The following is a 13967-nucleotide window of genomic DNA, read 5'->3' on the forward strand; positions in this document are numbered from 1 at the left end:
AGGCAACAGAGTTGCTAGATTCTTCCTATAGCCCTATATCCACAGGAAGTTCCTGAAACACAGCTCGAGTAATCCATGTACAGAAACCACTTTTCATACACAGAACACCTCTCACTGGCCAAAGGCCAGTCTTTCAACTTCTAATAAGCAATTAAAATTTCAAAATAACTCTTAACAACTTCAGTCAAATCCTGTATTATTACCAGGGGTCCACAAATGTTGGCTTGCCTTACAAGTCAGATATAATTTGTGTTCACCACCTATGCACCCACTCCCCTGTGTGTGCCAAAGAACTTGGAGGAGGGGAGGGTCACATATCATGCTGGGCTTTGGAGAAGACAGAAGCAGCAAGTCTCTCATCATATTTCTTCTTGCTTCAAAGCTCAGCAGCATGACATAAGAAAATCTTCCCCTGATTCAGAAGATGGAAGGCAGAATGAATGATGTTATTATATTGAAGAAGGGCCCTTGGCCAAACTGATTTGTAGAGGATTCAATATTACAAATAATATTCCTAAATAATTATATTTAGACATTATTCATGGCTAACATAAAGCCACTCATGAGGTTGCTCGCAACAAGAAATGCCTCCAGGCAACCATAAAGCGAAAGCTATGAGACTGAAATAGAGTTCTTCTTTCCTTCAAGCTATTTGCATACTACAAATGACTAACATAAGAATAAGTGGGTGGGCAGTAACTTACAAGACAGACAGAATCAGCGTGATTATTTTTGTTTAAAGATAAAAGCTATGCTGTAAAACAAGCAACTAAGCATCTTCAGAGAGCTTTGGTTTTTGTAGGAAGCAACAATGCTCTATTAAACGCTACAATTTATTACACAGTATACAGTCCACTTTCCTGTTTTAAGTACAAAGATTATTAATCTGTTTTGCTCTCCTGACCCCTGCACATCCTGTCTAGTAAAAACCTCTATTTCTCCATAATGTATGTGTCAGAGAAGGCTGCACATGATCTAGAGCATTGTCTGGGCGCAATGATGGACTGGATGATGGTTCTGAGTTTGAACCACGGGAAGACAAAGGCACTTTGGGTTGCTAGCTCCATGTTTGAGACTGGCCAGGTGCCTGTTCTGGATGGGGTTGCGTTCCTCTGAAAGAACAGGCTCGGAGTTTGGGAGTGTGCTGCTAGATCCATATTTGCCACTGGAAGCTCGGGTAGAGTTGTGCATATAGTGCTGTGCACCAAATTTTATGGATCTCCCTTCCAGCTGAGGTCAGACAGACCCACTTCCTTCTGAACCTCCAGTGCCTATTGAAGGCTATTTTATTCCAGCAGGCAATTTAATTGAAGTTTGATTTTATAGTTTTAACTAGTGTATCCTTGTAAACTAATTTAAAGACAATTGTAGTCAACTGGTATAAAATAAAATAATTTTTAAAGAATCTTTTCACATTTTGAACTTTAATTATAGAATCATAGAATTGTAAAGCTGGAAGGGATCCCGAGGGTCATCTAGTCCAACCCCCTGCAATGCAATGACTTAAAGCTTGCCCAATGTGAAGAAACACATACTGGGGTAGGGTCCAGAGGAGAGTAATTGGACGTCTGCTGATGCAATGGGGCATTCCCAGCTATCCTCTCCTATAGCAGCCCCTTCAATCTCTTGAGGAATTGCTTCCAGTGGTTGAGAGATGCTCTGGAAGGCATGAAATGTGACATAGGGGCTGCAGCAGGAGGGGGAAATCAGAAGAAATTATTTCTGCTAGGGACTCTCCGAACAGTAAATCTTTTCCTCACACAGGATGTCCACCCAATCACGGCAACTTCAAATGATTACATTGGTACCTCTAGTTATGAACTTAATTCGTTTCGGAGGTCCGTTCTTAACCTGAAACCGTTCTTAACCTGAGGCGTGCTTTCGCTAATGGGGCCTCTTGCTGCCGCTGTGCCGCCAACACACGATTTCCGTTCTCATCCTGGGGCAAAGTTCTCAACTCGAGGTAACTCTTCCAGGTTAGCGGAGTTTGTAACCTGAAGCGTTTGTAAGCTGAGGTGTTTGTAACTTGAGGTACTGCTGTACTTACACATATGAAAACAGTCACTACAAATCACTTGATATCTCACACTTTTCCCTTCCCTTCCCTTCCCCAGTCATTTTTCTTTGGTCGCATCCTTTTCAATTCATGCCTCCACCTGTTTCTTTTACTCCCTGCTTTTCAGGCAACTAACCATTCTGTCCTAATTTCTTTAACAACCCTAACTCTTGGGCAGTACTCTGCCTGCCCAATAATCCTATCACAGCCACTTTTCTGGCAAGAGCATGCAGCCTATTTGTCCTTAGGCTTGGTGTCAGTTTTTCCCAGAGTCTTTGCCCTATTATTAGATCTTTCCTAAAACACCCTGTTTACCTTCTCCTCTTTTCCTCAAGCCTGTCTCTTCTACCTGTCCTTCCCTAATGTTCCCATTTCTCAGCCACTCTACTCATTTCTTCAGATGCTCTACCTTGCAAAAACTTAAGAGACCATAAGCTTGATCTCCTAGGATTTCTTCTCATCCACCTTCACCTGGGCCTGTCTTATAATTCTTTTTGCCATTCAGACTTGTGTGAGACTTTAATCAAAGCCAAATGGAAAACTCTTTCACAGACGCTTGACTGCAAACATTCTATTGCTAATGGCTTTACAGTGGTACCTCTGGTTACGAACTTAATTCATTCCGGAGATCCGTTCTTAACCTGAAACTGTTCTTAAGCTGAGGTGCGCTATCGCTAATGGGGCCTCCCGCTGCCGCCGGTGTGCGACTTCCGCTCACATCCCAGGGCAAAGTTCGCTACCAGGAGCAACTACCAGTATACTTCCAGGTTAACGGAGATCGCTACCCGAAGCGTTCGTAAGGAGGGGGTACGTAACCAGAGGTTCCACTGTATTCCCTGAGTAGAAGTGGCAACATCCATGAACATTTTATGATCTCATTATCTTCTCGAATCAATGACTGTCAGGCGTTTTACACCCTGCAACACATTTACAATATAGAAAGATATTCCACTTCAGACAAAACATGCAATATTCAAAAGAAGAAAAAACAAGGGAAGTTAAAGAACAGTAGAGAATATATTTTTAAAATGTGCAGTAGCACCTTAGAGACCAACTAGGTTTGTTCTTGGTATAAGCTTTCGTGTGCATGCACACTTCTTCAGATACACTGAAACAGAAGTCACCAGACCCTATATAAGGTGCATCTGAAGAAGTGTGCATGCACACAAAAGCTTATATGAAGAACAAACTTAGTTGGTCTCTAAGGTGCTACTGGACAATTTATATATATATATATTCTGACTGCGTCAGACCTACCTGAGTAGAGAATATGCTTGCTCAGAAATGGAAGCTACTCTTCCACCAAACACAAAAGGCCACAACCTTTTAAGGTCCCTCTGAAGACAAGTTGAAAGAGCCATCTTCAACTAGCTCTATCAAAAAGGTATACTCCAATGTTATTACAAATCAACAACCTCAAATTAAAACTACCTTTCCAATAATTTGTTATTGTTTTTTATTTAAACAGAAGAACATATAACTAAAGTAACTTGTCCAGTGGTACATTCTTATTAAATTTCATATGCAGTACATAGTACACAAGCAATAGGTTTATTTATGTATTATCAATTCAAGGAGCCTCTCCACAGAGATTCTTGTGCTGAGGGTGGAAGAGTATCTTCCATCTCATAATGGAAAAGAAAGGAAGCCAAATCTCACCAAAAGGGTTGAAGTGCCTTTTACCCTTCTGTGGTAAGCAAGACTGTGATCATCAGTCTGAGAAATCAGTGGCTGGTTGCTGCATAGACCAAAGCCAAAAGCTACATGAAGGCTGCTAGCTCAGTAAGAAGGCAGGGTGCCATACCTTAGCACCATGGCTGACGAGGCAGATGCCACCACAGGACACCTCCTGGATCTCAAGAGGTGCAGAGAAGGAGGCAGGAAGGTGAGCTGGAAAGCAAAGATTCAAACAAGGCTGGATCTAATACAGTGGTGAATGCAGCAGCTGCAGCCTGTTCATCCCCCCCTACCTTTGGGAGTCAGTTGCTACTTCGATCCCTCTTTTTCAGGAGAAATACCCAGGCAATGAGAAAGTACTGCAGGATCAAGCAAGAAAGGCTCTATTACAGCAGTAGCCCAGGCCCTAGCCTGATCTCACCCTGGGGGTGTCTCAACCAGGCAGGCAGGCAAAGCACAGTGCTGACTTGTGCTTGGCTGGGCTCATTCTGTGGCAGAGGATGTGCCACTGCTGAAGCCTTCACCAGTTCCTCCTCTTGTGCAGGGCCAGTTCACAGACGCTCTGGGAAACTCCACTAGGAACCACTGCTATAGAAAATATATATTCATATCAAATCAAAATTAAAATTGCACCAGGGGACAGAAAAAGAGGCAAGAGGCTGCTGTATAATACTGGCTTTGCAAACATTCACACTAAGAAGAAAAATACATCAAAAACAGGAAGCATCCAAGGATGGTGTTTAAAAAGAAACGAAACTTACAAAAGAAAAAAGAAAAAAGGAATTGGTTCTTTATTTACCGGTATATACTGTGCCCAATGCATTTGGCCAAAAAAGCTTTGGCTAAGGGGTTGTTTGTTTGTTTACCGAAACAATCTAAGTTTCTGTTGCACATAAACATTCACACCAAGCAACTAAAATGACTTCTGTATCAAGAAGGATTAATTGAAACACAGCTATTTAAATCATGATTTCTAAAGGCCAATTTAAATTAAAGTTCCCATCAACATTTCTTCATATATTGCCTAAACATTGGTATAAACATCATGTACATAAAACACGTACATTTACAACTAAATAGGGTATTATTTACAATATTTCTTCATTCTTAAAACCAAGCCTTGCATCTTTTTGTCATGCTGCACATAACAGTAAGCCGTGGTCTAAAAAAACCCATAGCTTACCACAGACATGGGGAAACTCCAGCCTATGGGCCAAATTAGGCTTACCACAGATCTTAATTTGGCCCACCGGGCCATTTCTCCCTAACTATGCCCACCTGCCCCATAAGAATGATCTTAGCAAACATACTATTATCCTTGAAATTATTAAAAGTACGTATGATAATTGACCAGTCAAATATTGTCAACTGATCACATATCACTTGATTCTGGACAAATACTGTCAAAATTCCTTGCAAACATGAATGCCATCGTGTAAGTGGCAGCTCCATTTTGTTTCACTTCATTATGGTGTTGGTTGTTTGTTACTTACTTCCTGCCTAGAAGCATAGCAAAGTTTCTCTCACTGGTCACCCGAGAAAACTATAGGCATCTTTGAACAAAATCAGGTCAGAAAGCAGACAGCAGCTGCAAAGGTCACCACTGCCTTGGATCATCTATGACACTATCTTGCACGCTCCAGGAACAACCTCCATATGATCTGTCCATTCTGTACAGGTTCTAGGGAGCCACTGGACTCCAATTTTTTGGTAAATGTTTTATTGCTCCACGGTAACTTAAATTTGTTTTTGCAATTATTGTAAGCATCTATGACTAAACTTACTTTTTGTTGTTGAAATGATACTGATACTTTTAAAAGGCTTAAAAACATTATCTGGCAATATTTGACCAAATCTCCTTTGCCTTGTTAAATACCCAGTCTTAAAGAGTTATGGGGAGTGGGGGGCGGGGTGGGAAGAGACACACACCTTCATTTTATAATACTAAAATTAAACTAATTAAATAAGCCAGAAAAGCACATTACACCATATTCTGCATATCTCCACCCCCATCATTCAGCCCGGACGCTGAGATGCAGCGCCAAAGGCCTTCTGGCGGTTCCCTCGCTGCGAGAAGTGAGGTTACAGGGAACCAGGCAGAGGGCCTTCTCGGTAATGGCGCCTGCCCTGTGGAACGCCCTCCCATCAGATGTCAAGGAAATAAGCAACTATCCTACTTTTAAAAGACATCTGAAGGCAGCCCTGTTTGGGGAAGTTTTTAATGTTTAATGCTGCATTGTGTTTTTAATATTCAATTGGGAGCTGCCCAGAGTGGCTGGGGAAACCCAGCCAGATGGGCAGGGTATAAATAAAATATTGTTGTTGTTGTTGTTGTATTTCTGAGAAGCACAAAAATAGCTTTTAAGCTTTTAAGCCTAAAAAGCAGCCACAAAACATATACACAAATTTATCTACAACATTATGCGCTAACTAAAGGAAAATAATTTCTTTAGGGCAAGAAGTGATACAAGCAAAAAAACAAACCATGGCTTCATGTTCACTAGAGATCACGGGTCATTAAGGAGAAACAAACCACAATGTTGGGCTTGGACAGGAGAACAAGTCAAGACTCCCCATAACTGTTAACTGACTTCAAAGAATTGTAATAATCCACACAAACACAAAACAGTGGTATTTATGCATGAAAGTATCCCAAAGTTTCCAAACCGATACTAAGCTTCTGTACTAGCTTTTGTGTTAAAAAAAAAAAAGTAGAACTACTCAGCCTAGAACTAAAACTGGTACTAGCACCTATGGTGCATTCCAAATTAGCATCGAGAAAGATGCACACAGCCAGGTCAAATCCATGGCTGGACGCATGAAGAAGTCATTTCAGATAGTGGCCTCTATGGATGAGTCCCAAGAGATTCATCCCAGTGTTATGTTTATTTTCTCTAAAAGACAGGTGCATACATATTTTCAATTTGAACTGTGATCCTTGAGAATGTGATCAGGGTGATAGAGGCTGTGAAGGCTACTACATGCTTATCACTGCATCCTTCCTGGCTTGTGAAGGAAAGCTGGGTAGTTTTCCAGCTTGGAGCAGCAATGCTTTGCTGGAGGGAACACCTTCATTAAATTAGGGAGTTATAAGACCTCTAATTAAAACATTAATATATGAGCACTACTGTATACATATAATTCTTGTAAACTGCTCTGTTTTTTTAAAATGAGATTATGGTACACAAATATTTTTATAAATTAAATAAATAAAAACAATGATAAATTTAATTTTAGTTCAGTTGCTCTTTCTTGGGAAGGTACATAAGCATGTGGGAGAATAGCAACCACAGTGTTTCCTGAATGAGACATCCTTTATCAACCCATTTTCATCTGCCTTTAGACAAAACTTCCCACTCCATAGTAGGGCAATACCTTTATTAAGACCAACCAAAATGTCACAAAATAGTGAGTAAGGTTTCAATTCTGCAGAACTCTTCATCAGGCTATATGTTAATCAGATTGGCAGGGGCTGGGGAGAGAGATTGAAGGAAAGTGAAAGCATGGTGGAAATTATTTGTTTGGAAGGTCACAGGGGGAATTTCAACCTGCTAATCCTCTCAAGACAATTTACATTGTAGACCACTACATTTTATCACCTTAGTTCAGTGCTGTCAAGTATCGCATTTCCCCCGGGATTCTCCCTTATTTCGAGCAGTTTCCCGCTGCTCTCCCTTATTTTTTTATTTCCCTTAAATTTCCCATTTTTAATGGAAGTAGCTCCTCCCCTGCTGGCCAGGGACTGGGTGGGAAGACCTCGCCTACTTGGAGAGAAAAGCCTCAGTCCTCAAAGCAAGTGGGAGCTGTTTCCCGCGCTTACAGGGGGGTGTATTCCTCCCCCTGCATCAGCCCCTATCCGTTGCCGCCGAGCCCCTCAGCCGGCCAATAAGGTTAGCTGGCGGGCGGAGCCTGGCTGCCTTTGAGCAGCTGCTGCTTCCTGTCCTGTTTTGATGGGCTCAGACAAGAAGACGATGGGGCTCCATCGCGCGGATCTGCTGGCTGCCCTCCTCTTTGCTCCGCTCCGAGCCCGAGCCCGCTTGGAGTTTACATTGCTGCTCCGCCCACTTTTGCTTCTGGCTCCGCCCACCACCGACATGTGACTGTCCCCGGGATAGGTGAGACTGCTGATCCCTTATTTTCAAATCCGAAACTTGACAGCTATGCCTTAGTTGCAATAACTTTCAGCCATCAAAGGGGAAGATCTCAAATATTTACACTCATATTTAGGTAAATGCCTGCTCAGTGTACTGGATGCCAGAATGCAGTGTTACACAAAGGTTCAGCATTTAAATATGTTATTTAACATTTATACAAAATCACTAAATAAGATTAGTGCGAGTTTTAGAGTGTGCTATCATTGCTACACTGGAAACATATACAGCAGAGTGTTAACTAAGAATCCTATCTCTCTATCCAATTAAATGATTTGCCACCATGATCAAGAAGATGAGATTTAGAAGAATTAAGCTAAATTGAGCGGTGATGGGCAAACATGATGAGCTTTTAAAGAAGTTCACAAGTGGGACCATGGGGTCTCAATCAATCAGGTAAACAGTCTAAAGGAACTCCTGGAAAAACACAATGACAGCTGTGATCAGTGAGGCCCAATGTCAGTTACATACAAACTAAAGATTCAGTCTTTGGTAGCAGTTAACCATGCTTTTGTAGCCCCAAGTCTTGACTGCTAATCTTATTATTTATTTCATAAAATGTATACCCTGCTTGATTTTTAAAAACCTCAAAGTGGCTTACAAAAAGATAAAACAATAAAACTGAGGAAAAAATCTCAACCATACTTCAAAACATACAAACCTACTAAACCAGATTAAAATTAACTCAAACTTCTAAGCATCTGGATAGTCATGTCTAAACAAGAATGCTTTTCAGGCACTGAAAAAACTACAGTGAAGACAACTGCTTGTTCTCAATAGGCAGTGAGTTACAAAGTGCAGGTGCTGCCACACTAAACGACCGAGTTCTTACAAATATGGAACGGGTATTATGTGGCACCTATAGTAGTGCCAATACGTGATCTATAATAAGTTATCCAGGTTGGACTTCTCTTAAACTTTTCAGAAGCTACTAATACCAAAGCCCAGTGCCTGATGGGTGTGGGGAGAAAGAACCAGTTTTGCAGCAACTGAAGTTTGCCAGCATGTTTCTGGACCCAATTAAGCAGCTGTCATTGGCTTGCAAAACTCTTACAGAATGGGTATATAAACCTTAAGCAAATCTCTTTTTACACATATCCCAGGGTCCACAGGAAGGATCCTATAATTGCAAGAAGAAATAAGTTAGCAGCACAATAGGAAAGTGCTTGTCTGTGTTCATTCCAAGGCCCTGGAATTCCCTATGGATAAGGTATACACAAATACCCATCTATGCCTTTCCCCCCAGAAATATCTCATGTTTTGTCAGACGTTAAGAGGCAGAAGTTAAACTGCTGATCTTAATTATCTGTGTCAATGCTAAACTGTCTGTGGATATTATTATTATTACTATGACTACTGTTGTTGTAGGTTATATTTGTTGGGTCTTTTTAAAAGAATTTTTATGCTTTTAACACTATACACTATGCTGATCACTGAAAATTGGAAAATAAATTTAGCAAGAAGGGTCATTCCATATCAAGTGATCCAACTTCTTTACCTCATGACACTCAATTTTCTTAATATTTTGTACACTTGTTGAATGATCAAAACGAAGTTTAAATCTCAAACTTTCATTTTTTTATCTCATCCTGTTTGAGTTATGAGGGTTTGAAATTTCAAAAAATTGACAATTTTGGCCTTGCCAGACTATACAAAAACCTTAAAAGCTCAGCCCAGAATTGAGATATGTCAGAACTAATAACACCAATCTCTCCAGAACATCATGGTCTTTAATATCATACATCACATGATGGACTTACTTTAAATTATAAATTTAAGTTACAAAATTTTAAAAAATTAAAGAGTGATTAAAAATATTATGATTAAAAATTCAAAAAAAAAACATTATTTAATAGTTTTAAGACCTACCTGCAAATTTTCATCTTGGGATCTCAATGGGATCATTTTTTTTAAAAAAAATGTACATACATGTCTGCCTCATTTGGTTCTATTTAGGATAAATGGGTCTTCTTGGGAGTAAAATATAACAGAATAAACAAGACTTCAAACTGTAATATCAGTTACTTAGGGCATTTTTAAAGGAAGTTATTTAATTAAAAGGTATCTGAAAAGCTAGTCAGGCTTTCCTTTTAAAAATGTGTTCCAAAGCAGAGTGATAGCTTGATCACTCTTAGTTTTTATCATTCAACAAGTGTACAAAATATTAAGAAAATTGGATGACATGAGGTAAAAAAAAGGATCACTTGATATGGAATGACCCAGAAATGAATGACCAGGAGAGTTGGTGTGGTCAGGGCTGCATGGGCACACACAGTGGGGAATGCCACATTGGTTCCACACAGCCCCAATCTCACCATCCCATCCCATCTCCCTTGCAGGCTATTGCTACAGCTCCACCTTGCTGGGCAAGCCACTCCTGAAATTCAGTAAAGAAGTAAATGTTAATTCTCTGTCCATATTATCTCAAAGTAACCTGACTGCACAAAATCCATGAAATATAATCTTCCACATGGAGTTCCTAAACACTGAAGAACTGGACATTTAAACAAACTGCCCAGCGAGCCAACCAGTCAAGTAACAGTTTCTCTGGCTGGGATAACTTCAAAATGTGGTTATTGATCTAGGCTTTTTAAAGATAAACTATAGTTAAACAAGTGGATTTTTTATTAGAAAAAGGTGCCGGTACTCGCCATGATCCCCTCTTTTTTCTCTCTCACTCACACACTCTCCTGTCACCCCACAATTAATTAAAGCTCCACTTTGTGCACCCCCTTCTTCAACCTCTCCCCCCACCTTGCCCAGTCCGCTCTTCACACCCACCCAGTATCCCACCCTCCCATTTCTCCTTCTCCTCCCAGCCACACCATCCACACTCACCCCTACAGCTTGCCCCAGCCACAGAATGGGGGACGGTGGTGCTAGCAGCAGAGGCCCACTTCTCTCTGTTCCCCCCCCCCCTGGAAAGAGCAAGCAGATATGAAAGGGAAGTGGTGCTTGCCTGGCCACTCATGAGGCAGCAGCATAACAGAGCATCCAGGGGGAGAGTGTGCAAGGGGGAACGGTGCAACCTGTTGACTGAGAGCAGAAATACAACCCCAAACAAGGGCCTCCTTTCCTTGCTGCCACCTTAGCCTCCTGCTTTTCACAACCACCTTTTAGTCATGGTTGCTTGCTTGGTCTCACCACCCTCCATTTACCGGTACCTTATTGCAAGATGGGGGTGGTGGTGCCGGTACTGTGTACTGTTGAGTTCTGCCAGAAAAAATCAGTGGTTAAAACTAATCAAAGCTCCTGACTTGAACAGAATGGCAAATTGCACTTAGTATAAAACAAAAACAATTGCTTCTAAACTGCTCCTTGCTGCCTTACTGCTACTTAGTACATAGTTTGGATACAAGTAGTTTCTGCTGTGTGCTGTTCTCACTAGCTTTAGGTTCAGAGAAAAAGGTTGCTAGCAGACCTCTCCTTTTGTATGTTCTTATATATCTGATTGTTCTTTTCCAGAAGAGCTCTCCATGTAAGAGTAGCCTTCTGGCCTTTGAATCTGCTTGCTCAGGGGTGGGAACCTGTGGTCCTCCAGATGGTGATGGAATAAAATTATTATCATCATTGATCACTGGCTATGCTGGCTGAGGCTGATAGCCAACATAGTCCAAAAACATATGAAGGGCCATAGGCTCCACATCTCTTCAGGTATCTCATAATACAGTCGTATCTTGGAAGTCGGACAGAATCCATTCTGGAAGTCCATTTGACTGCCAAAACTTTTGGAAACCAACGCACAGCTTCTGCAGCCAATCGGAAGCCGTGGAAGCTCCGTTGGATGTTCGGCTTCCAAAAATAGTTGCGGAGTTCGGGAGCCAAAACGTTTGAGAACTAAGCTATTTGAAAACCAAGGTACGGCTGTATTGCCATGCTTGCCTCACTTTTGCTTCCCATACAGACATGTTGATGCTCATCCTTTGCATCTGGCCACAAACTTGTTTGTCTACCTGCTTGGTGTTCTTGGTCCTAATCTTATTGTGCCTCTTGACCATTCTCCCTACAGCCAGTCCTGCAAAGTCTCTGTGCAACAGCTCCTGTAAGCTCATCAGCAAACACAATTATATTAATCATACTGCTATAAATAATGCAAAGGCCATTTATTAGACTGGTATCAGATCAGGTTATAACCACAAAGTAGCTCACTATCCTGAATAAGCTTCAGGAAACAAATCTGTCTTGCCTGTGTCTACTTTTATATTCTTTGCTTGGTTTATAATATCCAGAGGTGGCCAGCTCCATCTTTAATGCCAATTGCCTTGAATGTCCAACAGCTGAAGGTGAAGTAAGAAAATCTGTAAGAGCACTGTCTTTGTGGAACTTTGAAACATATTCAGCTAAATAAAAAAACCAGTATTAACAGTGATACAGTGATTCCAGTTTTTTGGTGTTTTTTTTTAAAATTCAAACTGATGGGAAGTGTAGTGGAAATGGATCTCTTCCAATGAGATATCTTAAGAGTTGCTTAAAAAAAAAAACCTTCAGTGATTATTACAAAAAGTAATTTTGCAAACTAGTATCCCTGGAAATAAGGCTGCAAACATAAGACTTATCCTAGTAACCCATTTGCTAAGGACTAGTAGTAAAATACTTCTGGTCATTTAAGAAATTGGTCGGCAATACCATGTGTTATTTTTCCATTTGTAAGTAAACTAGAAATTATATGAATTGAAGTTATGTATTATTTGTTCATAACTATCTTCCAGGTTGCTTGTGGGCTTCTTACGGGCATCTAGTTGGCCACTGTGAGAAAAGAATGGTGAATCAGACAGGCCTTTAGTCTGAAGCACTAGAGCTCATATTTTTATGCACAGATACCAATACTACTTCACAGAGAGAATGAATAGTAAGAGAATATTCAAATTAACAGATTGCTATCATGCTGTCCAGAACAGTTTATTACTTGGGAAATGACCAACATATGTTTAACCAGAGTTTCTACATCCCCCTGTATTTAGTGGAAGTACGTGTCATTGCTAGTGGCCTGTATATACCTTCACTGTCTGAAATCTCAGGAGTCACCAGATATTCTCAGCTTCACTTCAAACACCACTATCACCTCACAGCTTTCCCCCAAAGTACACACAACCCTCCATTTGTAAAGCCCTCGTCAGGAGTGCCAGTATAATGTTCAACTAAGCGGCTCATTAGGCAACAGCTGCTGGAGCCTTCCTTCCCCCTTGGCGTTGACAAGTCATGGCCATGGAGTAAGAAAGGAAAGGAAAGGTCTCTTTCTACAGAATGAGTTCCACAAGTTGAAGAGGAAATGGTCGCGGGAGGAAGCACACAGGGACTGGGAATAATTGCACGTTCCTCTGTAGCTGCCAGCCACGGAGTAAGTCAGTATCACCCGCCCACCCGGACCCAGCAGTTCCTGCCAATATGCCGCATGGAGAAGGAAAGGCCCACAGCTGTCTTGTGTCAGGTCTGAGCCAAGGCAGCTCCTAACCCCTCAGAGCTCCCTCCCACCCGCCCAGGCACGGCAAACCACCCAGCAGCCCACGCCACAGCTAAGGAACCCCGACGCCACGCTCAAGCCCGTTTTTCCTCGCCTGCCATGCGCTTCTCCGGACACGAGACATAAGGGAGACCGGTGCTCGGCGAGAGGCCTAGGCGTGTTCGCGCGGAAGGGCAGCGACAGAGGAGCAGCCGCGTGGCCCTGAGGAAAAAGCGGGAACTCAGCGAGGGGGTCGCGCCCAAAAGGGAGGGCGCAGAGTGGCGAGGGGGTCGGTTTACCTGAGGTCGCGGACGGAGAGCCTCTCGGATCCAAAGCCAATCCTCAGCACCGACAACACAAGATGGCTGCTGCGCCGCCACGCAAGGTCATGTGACCTCGCTGCCGTGACTCCGCCCCCTTCCTTTCCCGCAGGCCGCGGACCGAGGGACCGGGATAAATCGGGCTCTCGAACGCGGGCGCCAACGGCGGCTCCGCGAGCGGAAGCCGCGCTCCCTCGTCTCTGTCTTCTCGGAACGGCGGAGGCGCCTAAGAAACGGGCCCGTGGTCTCACTCTATGGTACCTACACAGGGATATCTAGTGTCTGTGCATGCGCGTGTTTTCTCTCACACACGGAAACGGAGT

The 13967-nt window shown here is 42.2% G+C and overlaps 1 protein-coding gene across 1 annotated transcript in view; it reads right to left on the reverse strand.

Moving 5' to 3' along the window:
• Nucleotides 1-13710, reverse strand: part of GIGYF2 (GRB10 interacting GYF protein 2) — a 75083-nt gene extending 61373 nt beyond the window's left edge. The window contains 1 exon segment of the mRNA XM_033150017.1: nt 13624-13710. The gene's annotated coding sequence lies outside the window, so the exon portion shown is untranslated.
• Between the last annotated feature and the right edge of the window lie 257 nt (nt 13711-13967).

Source organism: Lacerta agilis, chromosome 5, assembly GCF_009819535.1.
Source record: "Lacerta agilis isolate rLacAgi1 chromosome 5, rLacAgi1.pri, whole genome shotgun sequence".
NCBI classification, from domain to species: domain Eukaryota; kingdom Metazoa; phylum Chordata; class Lepidosauria; order Squamata; family Lacertidae; genus Lacerta; species Lacerta agilis.